The sequence below is a fragment of the Leptonychotes weddellii genome, chromosome 10, assembly GCF_054177405.1.
Source record: "Leptonychotes weddellii isolate Sample4059 chromosome 10, ASM5417740v2, whole genome shotgun sequence".
Lineage (NCBI taxonomy): Eukaryota > Metazoa > Chordata > Mammalia > Carnivora > Phocidae > Leptonychotes > Leptonychotes weddellii.
In genome coordinates, this window is record NC_138378.1 from 104,314,365 (window position 1) to 104,328,971 (window position 14,607).

At 48.2% G+C, this 14,607-nt stretch overlaps 1 protein-coding gene and 1 non-coding gene across 2 annotated transcripts in view; one reads left to right on the forward strand and one right to left on the reverse strand.

The window, feature by feature from the left end:
- DPYSL5 (dihydropyrimidinase like 5) overlaps positions 1 to 995 on the reverse strand; it is a 91,859-nt gene extending 90,864 nt beyond the window's left edge. Inside the window, exon 1 of the mRNA XM_081797075.1 lies at positions 903 to 995. The gene's annotated coding sequence lies outside the window, so the exon portion shown is untranslated. The remainder of the gene's footprint in view (positions 1 to 902) is intronic.
- Positions 996 to 4,770: 3,775 nt separating this feature from the next.
- TRNAE-CUC (transfer RNA glutamic acid (anticodon CUC)) lies at positions 4,771 to 4,843 on the forward strand. Its single transcript has one exon. It is a non-coding gene; the product is annotated as a tRNA-Glu (tRNA).
- Positions 4,844 to 14,607: the final 9,764 nt, after the last annotated feature.

Here is a 14,607-nt window from a genome sequence, read left to right on the forward strand (position 1 = left end):
CGCCCCCTCTCTTTCCTCCCCGAACCCTGGTCTCCACTTCCCCCTCCACCCAGACCCCCAGTCCAACTGTCCCCACCCAGCTTCCCCATCTCCCCATCTTTGCTCAGACGGAGGCCTCGTGTCCGCCTCTCCCCATCCCAGCTTCTCTCTGGCTCGGGCTCTCGCCCCTCCCCAGGCCTGGGGCGTCGGTGTCTGTCGCCCGCCAAGATCGATGCTGCGGGAAGAGCTCCCGCACTGGGCTCCAGCGAAGGGATCCAGCTCGGCGTTCGCTCTGAGCCGGGCAGCCACAGGCGGCCTTTGTGGTTCAGGCAGGTGCCTCGGAGGCGGCAGGCGAGTCGTCCTTAGGCGACCACTGCGTTAGCCAGACGGGTGGAACGGGCCGTCGGGTCCGGTCCAGGCTGGGCAAGCCCCAGCCCGGAGGCGAGATGGACGCAGGGTGTGTGTACGGGTGGTAGTGGGGGGCCAGAGGCAGCGACGACCTAGGGACTCGGGCAGGACGGGCCCGTAGCCAGAGAAGCCCCCGCCCAGCCTTCCAGCCATTCACTGCACCTCGACGAGCCAGGTTGGGCGCCTACTGTGTGCCAAGAGTGAACCCCCTTCGACGAAGCCGTCTCCTCACCCCAGTTCTTTGCAATCCCACGAGCACACACGAAACGCCTACTATGAGCAAGGCACTGCACGGCGCTCTGTGGGCGTACAAAGAGCACCCGATTCGGGCCCCAGTTTAGCCCCGATGGCCGCCCCGATCCCAAACCACACCTCCCGCCGCGTCCCCTGCGGCCGGGCCCCTGGGCGCACCCCTATCCCTGCCCTTTTGTGCGCCTCCCAGAGAAACAGAGGCCGTGAGAAGGATGTCCCAGCCCGGAGAGAATAAGCCCACCGCCCGCCCCGCCATCACGCACTCCTCCGGGATGCTGCGGCTGCGAGGGTCCGTCGGTCGGTCCGTCTCTCCTCGGCCTCGCCGCGGCGCGGGAGCTGCGGGTGCTCGGGGCGGCGGCGGCTGCACGCGCGCTCGCTCGATCGCCGCCTTGGCGCGCGGGGCTCTGGAGTCGGAAGCCGGGAGCTGGGGAGGGGACGTGGGTGGGGGCTGGAGGCGGCCTCGGCCAATCACCGACCCGACGCCTCCTCCCCAGTGCTCCCCACCTCGCGCTAGCAGGTTAGGGGGAGGCGGGGACGGGCGGCGCCCCGCATCTTCGCCGCCGCGCGCGGCCGCCGCCTTGGGACTACAACTCCCGACAGGCCCTGCTGCAGGGCCGGGGTCCGAGAGGGGAAGGAGAGTGAGGCCCGAGAACCCGCCGACCCCCTAGCGCCCCTCTCCGCGTTCCTTTGGGTTTCCATGGTGACTGACGACACTTCACAAAGCCCCAGCGCTGGGACGCGCTGATGCACGAGTCCCCTGGGAGGGCTACGGGGCGGGTCCCGAGGACACACCATCTCCCCTCCCCCTGCAGGACCCCACCCGAGGGGCTGAAACAATGCCCCGGCCGCCTCTCCCGGCTGCTGCCGGGCCTGCCCTTTGCCGCCTGGTTCCTTCCGAGACCCAGTACGACGCCTTCGAAGTGGGCGCTCGGCGGGACCGCAGGATGGAGAGGGCGGGGTGGTCGTTGTAGCAAAATGTTCTGACGTACAGTACATAGTGGACGGCCACTCAGGGCCAACTAAGTTCGCATCTGTTCCCTCCTGGAGCTCGAACTCGGAGTTCATTCTCTGGGCTGCTCTGAGCTAGAGCTTCTCCATCCCAAGCTCTCAGATCCAGCTGCCTGTCCTATTTCTGACACCACCTTTCAGGACATGGCGAAGTCTCTGGAAACGTTTTATAACTCAACTTACACTCACCTGTTTTTCTTCACGTTTTAAACACATAATTTAACTGAATCAACAAATCTAAAAAAAGAGAGGGAGGATCATCCGGCCTTTGTACCACGTACCTAAACCCTTCTCAAGTCTTTAATCTTTTATTTTATGTAGTGGTAATAATAGCTCAGATACGGTTCAGTAGTTTGCCTCTTTTCACTAAATGTCACTTCAAAGGCGTTCCTATTGATTAAAATGCACCAGTGGATCCTCACCTCCAACCCCATCCCAAGGGTCCCTCCAGGAAACCCTAATGGGTTACTGCAGAAACCCCTCTCTTCCCAGCTTGAGAGAAGGGGTGAAGGTGAGGGAGTTCCCAGCCTCCTCCGGAGAGGGCCAGAGAGGTAGTTCACACCTCTCTACAAGTTATTTTCAACCAAAATGGTGCTTCACTACTCCCCAGGGTGCCCCCCTCCTCCTCTCAGCAAAACCTACAGGGGTTGGCAGGCCCGCAGAGTCTGCCAAAGTGAGGTGTCCATGGACCACTTTCATGGCCATCCTTTGCAGTGGGCTCAGGGTCTGGAGCAGGTCAGGCCGGCAGTTGGGGAATGCATTGCTGGATTACCCGCGTGCAGTCTCTGCTTCTCCAGGGAGGAAGGTTTACTATTCTGCCCCCTGCCCCACACATCCTGAGCTTATGCAAGGAGCCCCCAAATGAGCCTGGGGCCTGTACCAAAGTATCCCTGATCCAGGGAGCCCAGGATGTAGCTGTGAAAACTTGGGAGGGGGAGGGGCTTGTCCCTCCCACTGCTTCAGCTTGCAGCATTGCCCTAGGGATTCACACGCTGGTCGGGCTCTGCAGGGACCCAGGGATTTAGGCAAAATGGATTGAGCCTCAGGGAGGTGGAGTGAAGCCCCCTACAGGCTGGCAATAGCTGGATCCCTGGCTACCACCTTCCTTGGAAGCTGCACTTTTTGCCTAAGGGGGAGGGAGTCCTCTAGTGGAGGAAACGTTTTCTGCAGCATTTAGTGGATCTCAAATTTGGACTCTGCTTTCCTGGGCCTGCGTCCCCTGGTAAGAGAAAGAGCAGCTTTGAGGTCATCTGTCTGCCTGGGACATTGATGAAAATCGCACCCAAACCTGATACTGCAAATGTCCCCAGTACATGATTTTAGCTTTATTCACTTACGTTCAATCTAGGTTATCTCTCCTGGGAAGTAGAAAGGGCATAGGGCATGGAGTCATACATCCCTACGTTGGAATCATTGCTCTACTTTCTGGATAATTGATGTTGGGAATGCCACCTGAGCCTTAGCTCCCTACAGAACACGAGGATCATAGTGCATTTTTAAAAAACTTTGCCTTGATGATTACATAAGGAAATACCTATAAAGGGCATAGCACACACTCAACAAATGGAGCTGTGATGGTTCATTTATTCAACAAATGGTTATGGAACAGCGTGAGGGGATATAAGAATATGACATTGCTGGGACACCTAGGTGGCTCAGTCGGTTAAGTGTCCAAATCTTGATTTCTGCTCAGGTCATGATCTCAGAGTCGTGAGAAGGAGCCCAACCTCCGGCTCTGCACTGGGCATGGAACCTGCCTAAGATTCTCTCTCTCCCTCTGCTTCCCTCCACCCCAACCCCCTGTCACGTGTGTGCATGCGCTGTCTCTAAAAAAAAAAAAAATGATGTTCTCATTATAACAGCTATAAAAAACAGTTTGTTGTGATTTTTATAAAGTTCATATGACCAGCTTAGATGAAGTAGAAAGGAATTCAGATGAGAGAGAAGTCAGTTCTAAAACAGATTATCAGGGAACAGAGGAGCTTGATTTGGATTTCACCTAGATATTGATTTGCTGGATGATTCTTTTTTTTTTTTAAGATTTTTATTTATTTATTTGACAGAGAGAGACAGCGAGAGAGGGAACACAAGCAGGGGGAGTGGGAGAGGGAGAAGCAGGCTTCCCGCAGAGCAGGGAGCCCGATGCGGGGCTCGATCCCAGAACCCTGGGATCATGACCTGAGCTGAAGGCAGATGCTCAACTGACTGAGCCACCCAGGCGCCCCTGCTGGATTCTAGGATGAAGCAGTAAAAGTTGGTGGGTAGGGAAGCTGGAAAGTGTTTGGAAGGCAGCAAAGGAACCCACCATGACTTGAAAGTCAAGTCCATGAATGGGGGTGGTGGGAAGAGAAAGAGGATAGTAGATAGGCTGGTGTTGGGGCCAGACTTCTTAAAGCTGAAGGCTACTGGCTTTTATCAGTAAATGTGTTTGGGGTTCCAAATTGCCTTAACAACAAGCTTCTAAATAATGGGCAAGTGAAGGGGTATCATAAGGGGGGAAGGGGTGTAGGACTAGTAGGTGTTTCGGGAACACATTGGATCCTTACAACACCACATGGCAGATAGCCTTGCTCATTTCTTAATAGATGAGGAGGTCCAGACTTAGACAGGTCAAGTGTCTTATCCAGAAAGTCACCCCGCTACAGTGGTATTACCAGGGCTCCAAACCACATCTACCTGATGCAGAGCAGAGCCTTTCCTGCCCCAGCATGGCCTACCCTACAAGTCTTCCAGAAGGCTGACTTTCCAGTGCAGGGGCTGTTGTGCCCATGAATGACTCTCAAGGAGTCATGTTCCTTCCTCTGTAGTTTCAGCCTGTTACTCCTCAAGGTGTCCTCAGAGAAAGGGTGTTCTCCAACATTCCCGAGGTGGTTTGTATTAGATTTTTTCCTCGGCCTTCTGTTTTCGCCCTCCCCATAAGTCAATGACAACCCTAGCGTGGAGAACATATTGTGAAGTCTACTTAGCCGTTAAAACAATTGTGAGCCAGCAGTCAAACTTCTCTATTCAGGTCAGTGCCACGGGGCAGGAACCAAAAAGGAGTCAGGGAGATGGACAAATGGACATTGAGAGAAAGACAAGAGAGGAGGCCTGTAGAAGATCTAAAGGCATAGAGCTAGGGGCGCCTGGCTGGCTTAGTTGGTAGAGCGTGAGACTCTCGATCTCAGGGTTGTGTGTTTGAGCCCCATGTTGGGCATAGAGATCACTTAAAAATAAAATCTTAAAAAAATAATTAAAAAAATAAAGGCATAGGGCTAAACAGATACACAAACAAGGGCAGTGGGGAATAAGACTAAGAGATTGTCAGATTCCAGAGCTGTGGCCACCCAGCCCAACACTGAGACACAGGGGAGGGGACCCTGGGAGGCTGGAGTGGCTGTGCTTGAGCGGAAAACATCAAAGTAAATTCCAGTGACTTATCACTACTCTTGAAATGCTGATGAGCACTCCAAAAATTTAAATCATTCCTTTTGGCCTAGGAAACTTTTTTTTTCTGCTTTTATTTTTAAATTTCAAAGTTTAATTTTAAAATACAAGCGTAACTTGTCTTGGAACTAGAATAGCACAAGCCAACATAAAGCAAGAATCGCTGGAAACTCCAGCTACCCTAGCCCCATAGCAGAAATCTACAATGTGAAATTTACATTTATTTCACACCCACATACAGAGAGTCTTCAAGCCCAGAGGAACCTATGAACTGCATGGTCTCACAATGTTTTGTTTTAAGCCATATTCTCCCTTAACAAATCAACTTCATCTGGGCATTAGCAAGAATAATAGTGGCAACAAGGAACAACTTAAATATATAGAACCACCTTCAGAGAACAAAACAGTTACTCTAAGAACCAGATCTTTAATCATCTTTTTGTTCCCCACCTGTCACACTCCACAGCACAATGCTTTATTAAACCCCTGATGAGTGTCTAAGAGCTGAGAATATGGGAAAGAATCCCCTCACCCTGCTACCAAGTTGGATTTTCATTTATAAAATGAGTCCAAAGAAATACAACACTAAAAAAGACCCATCACTGCCTTTACCTGATTTTTTCTGATGTTATTTTATGAAGCCAGCCCTACTGTTCAGCTAATTTTTTTCCTTTAGTTGCATTAGTCGGAACTTATCTCAAGAATTAAAACAAGTATTTATTAAGCATTTCCTGCATACTTTATGTAAATGATTCATTTAATCCCTGTAGCAGACCTGTGAGAAAGGTATCATGATAACTGCTTTATGAAAGAGGGGAACAGGATCTCAAAGGTAACTAACTTGCCGAAGGTCAATCAACTCCAAGGGGCAGAGCCACATCAAAACCCAGGTCTGACTCCGGGATCCATATTTGTTCATTTAGACCACACTGCCTGATATTGAACATTATTCTATTTACATTTGCCCTTTTCTCAACTCTATAGTGGGTTTTGGGGATTCATAGTGTAATTTTCAGACTGGCGGTCATCCCATCCAGCTTGGTGATTCTGTAGACTTCGATGAATTTGCCTCCTTACCTTCCCAATGAAAAGCCCCACGTGGGTGTGCTATGAGGGACCCAGAGAGCCATGTGTCCTGCTGTTCAAAGTTACAGAGTCTTAGAGCACTTGAATTGTCCCACATGCTTGCATATTCTGTTTTGTTTTTTCTTTTTTTTCTCTTTGCATTTAGTTTGAGAAATTGCTATTGGCATATTTTCAAGCACACTGATTTTTCCTCAGCTGTGTTAGGTCTGCTGATGAGCCCATCAAAGATATTCTTCACTTCTGTTACACTTTTTCTTCCTACTACTTCTTTTTGATTCTTAGAGTTTCCATCTCTCTGCTTGCAGTACCCATCTGTTCTTGCATGTTGTCTACTTTTTCCATTAGAGTCTTAACATAACAATCATTGTTATTTTAAATTCCCTATCTCATCATTCCACATCTATGTCATAGCTGAGTGTGGTTCTGATACTTGCTTTGTTTCCTCAGATGATATTCTTTCATGCTTTTTAAAAAAAGTTTTATTTATTTAAGTAATCTCTACACCCAATGTGGGGCTCCAGCTCACAACCCCGAGATCAAGAGTCACATGCTCCAACTGAGCCAGCCAGGCACCCCTCTTTCATGCTTTTTTAACAAGCCTTGTAAATTTTTGTTGAAAGCCAGACATGATGAATTGGGTAAGAGAAACTGAGGTAAGTAGGTTTTTAGTATGAGGCTTTGTGTTAATCTGGGCAGGAGCTGGGCTATATTTAATAATTGCTATGGCTGTGAGTACCATAGGCTTGTTTCCTCTAATTTCCTTGTTTTTATTTCCTCTGTTATCTTTGGGTTTCCCCAAGAACTTCTTCCTAAATAGACTCTGTGATTTGCAGCTTTTCCAGTTATAATCCACTTATTATCCTGGAGTGTTGATATAGTGGAAAGGTGTTGGAAAGGGAAGTGTTCCATAATCTTATGATTAAATCTCATTTTTTTAGCAGCCCCATGTCCCTGGGCTATGACCTTTAGAAGCATTTCTCAGCCTTTTTTCTCCCTTCTCTTACATCAGACACGGAGGCTAGACAGGGTCAGGTCTGGCTAATTGTTCTTCCTTCAGGGGCGCCTGGGTGGCTCAGTGGTTAAGCATCTGCCTTCGGCTCAGGTCATGATCCCAGGGTCCTGGGATCGAGCCCCGCATTAGGCTACCTGCTCCGCGGGAAGCCTGCTTCTCTCACTCCCACTCCCCCTGCTTGTGTTCCTTCTCTTGCTGTGTCTCTCTCTCTGTCAAATAAATAAATAAAATCTTAAAAAAAAAATTGTTCTTCCTTCAGGCTCTGAAGAGAAGGCTCTAAGACAAGGCTCTGATAAGGTTCCCCCTTGAGGGCCCTTATTATGGAGAACCCTCTGGACTTATTTCAAAGTGGTTACCATGCCAGGACCATAAAGGGGATCTTCTCTAGTCTTTACCATGAGAACCTGGTGGGATTCCTGGAGATAAAACCCATGAAAGGGTGAGGGCCCTTCTAAGACTGGGCTCTGCTATAGGCTGAATGTTCATCCCAAATTCATATTTTGAAATCCTAATGCCCAATGTGATGGTGTTAGGAGGTGTGGTCTTTGGGAGGTGATTAGGCCATAAGGTCAGAGCCTTCATGAATGAGATAAGTACCTTATAAAAGAGGCCTAGAAGAGCTGGAAGCAGGCCCTCACCAGACCATGACCATACTGGCACACTGATCTGGGATTTCCCGTCTCCAGAACGGTGAGAAATAGGAACTTTGCAGATTTAGTCAAATTAAGATGAGGCCATTAGGGTGGGCTTTAATCCAATAAGGCTGGTGTCCTCATAAGAAGGGAGAAATTTAGACCCAGAGACACAGAGAGAATGCCATGTGACAATGGAGGCTGAGTGATGTCTACAAGCCAATGACCACCAAGGCTTGCCAGGAACCGCAAGAAGCTGGAAGACGCAAGGAAGGATTCTTTGCTGGCAACCTTAGAGAGAGCATAGCCCCGCAGACACCTTGATCTGGACCTTTAGCTTCCAAAACTGGGAGGATATCCATTTCCATTGTTTTATAATACCCATTTAGTGTTGTGGTACTCAACCCTAGGAAATTAATACAGTACTCTTTCTGTGGAAAGCCAGGCTTGGAACTTTCTGGGCTTACCTGATTCTCTTGTGTCTGTGCCTTTCATTATCTTTAATCATTTTGTAACTCTCTAGAATAAAATGTAATGTGGAGAACTGAAGGTAATTGTAAATGATTCCTGTTTACAGACTTATAAATACATTTTCTCCAGTAAAGATGCAATTAATTTCATCCAGTGAAAGAGACCAGTCTTGCCTCTATGATTAGCAAATTCATCTCGGCATCCTGAGTGTTTGTATACGCATTTGTTATTTGGATTCTCCTTGTTAATAATTTTTATATCTTACTGGTTCTCTTGGTAATAAATGCGTTAAATAAAACTTTTTTAAAAGACTTTATTCATTTATTTGACAGAGAGAGACACAGCGAGAGAGGGAACACAAGCAGGGGGAGTGGGAGAGGGAGAAGCAGTCCTCCCGCTGAGTAGGGAGCCCGATGCAGGGCTCGATCCCAGGACCGCTGGGATCATGACCCGAGCCGAAGGCAGACACTTAACCACTGAGCCACCCAGACACCCCGAGTTAAATAAAACTTTTAACATGTCTTCATTTTATTTACTATGTGTCATGATTTTACCTTCTTTTTTAAAATCATATTTTATTTTCAATACTTTGGTTACTTATTTTTATTTATTTATTTTTAAGATCTTATTTTTAAGATTTCTTCCCCCAACGTGGGGCTTGAACTTAAAACCCCGAGATCAAGAGTCATATGCTCCACCGACTGAACCAGCCAGGCACCCCTGACTTTATCTTTCTGAAAAAGATATCACTCAGGTACAGAGTGCGAAGGGATAATATTTTGAAATGTCTACTGAGGGATATTTCTCCATTTTTCCTTGGTTCTTTCTCCATTCAGTCAGCTAGGGTATTCATCATTCACTGCCTCCAGAGAGGCAGAAAGCAGAGAAAAAAAGGAGTTAATTCCTGTCTTTAGTGTCTCCAAAGCCTAGCCCTCAGGGAGAGCAGAAGGAACTCAGGCGTAATCCATAGACTTGGAAGAATATAGGAATCTGAGCAAGTCTTGTTCACGCTCTGGAGGTCAGATTAATATTTCCAGACTTGGGCCGAGTAGAGCGACAGGGAGGGTGAGAAAGGCCGAGCACAGCTGTTTGTGGACACCAAAAGAGAGAGTGTCCATTCCCCCCACCCTGAGCCAAACTGTGGTGGGGGGGACGACAGACTGTCCAAATGGCATAGGAAATCTAGAGCAGAGAGCGTTTGCTGTTACTCTAGGTAAGCCCCCTGGAATTTAGATACACCCCACAGGAGGGGAACCACAAATTCTCTGAGATTAATTCACCCCTGCTTCTCCTACCCCCAGTGAATGGGCACTTGTGATAAGAATCAAGTTCAGCTAGGGAAATCAAGTTCATAGATTTAGATTCAGCCCCCTTACAGTAGCATCCCACTTCTATTCAGGTATCATTTATTTTATCTATTTCCTAATCCGGTGCACATTTGTCAATCTTTTTGGCCTCTCAGCATCCAAATTCCTTTCCAGCACAAGGCGAAGCAGAGCCAGCCTCCCTCTACAGAAACCAAGAGTCCCAACTGGTTCCCAGGCTCCCTTGATGGTGGAGCACAGGCACGGGATCCAGAGTCTGCCCATCGCATGCATCCGCCCCTCATATCCAGGCCAGAGGCTTACTGGTTGGCCACAGTCAGCAGTAGTAAATTCAGGTGAGAGGGAGGGAGGCTGGGCAGGGCTGGGCCCCCGAAAGCACCAGGGTGGAGAAATGTCCAGCGTCTCCCATGGGAGGCAGTACCTGCCGCCCCACCCCCACCCCCAAACTCTTCCCATAACCTGTGTCTAAACTGGACAGGCCAGCCCAGGTTCAGCCAGCACCACAGCCCTGGGGAGAAAGGGGCTGTTCTCCGCTCCTAAAATTGAGGCTTTTCTGCTTCTCCTGTTGCCTGGTATTGCCTCCCATGCAAGTAGTACTCAATCTCCCCTTGACATTAAAGCTGTTTTCTGTCACATGCTCTCCCCTTGCTGACGACTCCTGAGGAGCCATGTCTGCCCTTCCTGCAGCAGAGGAGTCTCCAAGGCTGAGGCATGGGGTGTAAGGGCTGGTGGATGGGGCTGGGGTGTATTTGGGTCTCCAGTAAAGACAGTGGCCACCACTTCCTGAGTGAGGTCCCAGGAAGTATGCTAAGGGCTTTATACATATTACCCCATTTTAATCCTTTCAATAACTTGATTAAATTTTCAGATGAGAGAATTGAAACTCAGGAGAAGTCAGCTCAGGAAGGGGTTTAAGTTCTATACACTGTCAGAGTGTTTGGGTTTGGGAGAAGATTAAGGGTCTGAGCAGATGTGAGGCCAACATTTTGCTTTTTGGCTTGTGCTGGGAAGTTCGGGAGCTCCCAAGATACCATAGATTCCGGTTTTCCCTGGCCTTTTCCTGGATTGACCTCATTATGTATACTGGCATGATTTTCATTTTTTTTAAAGATTTATTTATTTATTTTAGAGAGAGAGAGAGAGAGTGCAAGGTGGGGGAGGGGCAGAAGGAGAGGGAGAGAAGCAGACTTCCCGCTGAGCAGGGAGCCCGATGTGGGGCTCGATCCCAAGACCCTGGGATCGTGACCTGAGCTGAAGGCAGACGCTTCACCAACTGAGCCACCCAGGTGACCCTTGGATGATTTTTAAAAACCAGGGCATGCACAGGAGACTTGAGCTCAGGGCAGAGGGTCTCCCAGGCGTAGGCAAGGCCAAGGGAAAGATGATGGTAGATCAGCTCTAAGGAGATGAAGTAAGGAAGGAAGCAGTGGTTTGGGGAGCTACAAGGAGAAAGATATGTGACTGGCCAGGCCATGGAAAGGCCCGCCTTGTATGAAAGCCCAAGATGACCGAGAATTCCCGCATCCCTGGCAGAAGTGGAGAAGCCGCGAGGTGGAGACAGCTTTGAGGGGAAGAGGAGGAATCTGGGTTTAGAGAATTTATATTGTGAGATCTCAGGAGGTTGAGTGGCCAAGAAGCTGTGTCCTCATGGTTTTGGAAATAGGAGGTGCTAGGCGCCAGAGGGAGGATTCGGAGGCCATCTGCAGAGAGGCTTCAGCTTGATGAGGAGAACAAAATGTAGCTTAAATTAAATCTCCTTAGAACTACCCTACGACCCCGCAATTGCACTACTAGGTATTTATCCAAGGGATACAAACATAGTGATTCGAGAAGGCACATGCACCCCAATGTTTATAGCAGCAATGTCCACAATAGCCAAACTATGGAAAGAGCCCAATGTCCATCGACAGATGAATGGATAAAGAAGGTGTCACACACACACACACACACACACACACAGGAATACTACTCAGCCATCAAAAAGAATGAAATCTTGCCATTTCCAATGATGCAGATGGAACCAGAGGGTATTATGCTAAGCGAAATAAGTCAGTCAGAGAAAGACAAACACCATGTGATTTGTGGAATTTAAGAAACAAAACAGAAGAACATAGGCAAAAGGAAGGAAAAATAAGAGGAAGACAAAGAGGGAGGCAAACCATAAGGGACACTGAACTCTATGAAACAGACTGAGGGTTGCTGGAGGGGAGGTGGGTGGGGGGATGCGGTAACTGGGTGATGGACATTGGGGAGGGCACTTGATGTAATCAGCACTGGGTGTTGTATGCAATTGATGAATCACTAAATTCTACCCCTGAAACTAATAATACAGTATATGTTAACTAAATTGAATTTAAATAAAAAAAAAATTTATTTATTTTATTTATTTTTTTAAAAGATTTTATTTTTTATTTATTTATTTGAGAGAGAGAGAATGAGAGACAGAGAGCACGAGAGGGAAGAGGGCAGAGGGAGAAGCAGACCCCCTGCTCAGCAGGGAGCCCGATGCGGGACTCGATCCCGGGACTCCAGGATCATGACCTGAGCCGAAGGCAATCGCTTAACCAACTGAGCCACCCAGGCACACTAAATAAAAAATTTTTTTTAAAAATCTCCTTACAACTTACAGCCCACTGATAAATACCTGAGACATGCTGAGTGTGGCATTCCTCATCGCTGCCTTAAGGTTGGTGTTCTATTAGAGACTGAAAGCAACCTTATCTGGCCAAGAGCCACACTTCCACGGTCCTGCAGACCCTGCTTTCAGCATACAGAAATTCCTTAGAAATTAAGTTATCTCTGCCTTCCCTCCCTCCACAAACTCAAAAGTATATAATCAGTCACTCCGAACAATCACAAGTGCAGCTCCTTCTGCCTATGGGTCCTGTCTCTGTGCTTTAATAAAATCACCTTTTTTGCACCAAAGACGTCTCAAGAATTCTTTCTTGGCCATCGGCTCCGGACCTCACCAACATTCCAAAACTACATCCTTGGGCGCCCTAACGTGGAGCTTTGAGTCTTTTCATCTGGATCCTGAGCTTCGGTGCAAACTTGGTGAGTACTTTCTCTCCTCTTCCTTTACTCTCATTCCAGGGGCTCTTCACGGAGTGCAGTCTTATTGGAACACTTTCATGCCGATTGCTCAGGCTGTAATCCTCTAGCCCGTGGCTACTCTATGGGGAGGAGAAAGCCTGCCTTTTGGCTGGAAGTTAGTACCCTGGCCGGAATGGTAATAAGACCCAGAAACTTGATGCCCTCGCTTTATTCCTGTCATTATACAAAGTTGTCTGTCTTGGGCGCAGGACGGCCACCTAAGCCATCAGGATGGCTACCTAATCCACCAGGATGGCTGCCAATCTTAAGACTCCGTGTGAGGTTTCCTTCTCATTGGTCTAATGTGATCCCCTCCACATCCCTGGTCTAGCTTCTACATGGGACCTCCACTGGGAGCCAGCCAAAACCAGCACCCGATTGAATTAAAACCCAACTAGGGATGTTTCCTAGGGAAGTTGGCTGTTTATATGCGTTGGAATGTCACTTAGGTCATGATGGATTTCTATCTTTACTGTTTCCTGTCAATGTCCTCTACTAACTACTTAAGTTACAAAATTGGGTAATTTCCTTTTGTACAACTTTTCTAGGGTGTTCCATGGGTTAAAAATGGCAGGTTCTATGTGGTCTTCATGGCAGGGCCTTCATGGCAAGACAAGCCAAGGCACAATGGGGCCTTCACAGCAAGACAAAGGCGGTCCATCTGCCGGCACACGTCATAGCCTAGTATGCGATGGGGAAGTGGGGGGAGGGAACGCCTCCCTCCTACAGGGCTTTTATGGCAGGTGGTGATCATAGAGATTTTGTTCGAGGGACGCCTCAGGTCGCCTTGACTCCAGGAACCTCTGACATATCCTGCATGTGGGACACCACCCAGGAGTCAGGGTGGAAGGATTTTCTTGGTAATGGACCATTTCTCCTTTTCTAGGAGCATGGGAGATTCTTCTTTAGTCCCCAAGGACTCTCCCTCAGGATGGCCTTTTAACCCACTGGAAATAATTTGGATTGTAAGATTTTTTTTTAAAGATTTTTTATTTATTTGAACAGAGAGAGACACAGCGAGAGAGGGAACACAAGCAGGGGGAGTGGGAGAGGGAGAAGCAGACTCCCTGCTGAGCAGGGAGCCCTACATGGGGCTCGATCCCAAGACCCTGGGATAAGAACCTGAACCGAAGGTAGATGCTTAACGACTGAGCCACCCAGGAGCCCCTGGATTGTAAGATTTAAGAAAAAAGAAACTAATCTTCTTCTGTAACACTGCATGGCCTCAGTACTCCTTAGGAGACCAGGAAAAATGGCCCATTAATGGGACATTAAGCTTCCATATGATCTATCAGTTAGATCTCTATTGCAAGAAACAGGGCAAATGGACAGAGATACCTTATGTTCAGGCTTTCTTGGCTCTAGATCAGGACCCCAACCTAAGGGCTTCTTGCAGAATATGTTTGGCCACTAATCAGACCAACAAACCCCCTCCTGATATATAGGATGATGATTGTCTAAACAGGCCTCCTCCTATTAAATCTAAATTGTTGTAGGAAGCACAGGCCTCTCCAAATGAAGAAGACATTGGTCCTGTCACTTCTCCTCCTTATGAGCCTGAAGGCCCTTCTATACCCAGCCCAGCTGAGCACATTAGGAGAGGGACTCCTTATCTCCCCGGAGCTCCCCCCAGATCAGGATTATATCCTCTTAGGGAGGTTGCTAATGGAGAAATGCGCACTATTAGAGTCCATGTCCCGTTCTCCAGGGCAGACTTGGGTCAAATAAAAAATTAGGATGATATTCTGAAAACCCTTCTCCATTTATTGAGGGTTTTCAATATCCATTATGTTTGATTTGACCTGGCAAGATATATATATCATATTAACTCGCTGCTGTACCCCTGAGGGGGGGAGGGGCGAAACATATCTGGGGTAGGCATCCAAGAGTTTGCTGATGAACTGGAAACAAGGGA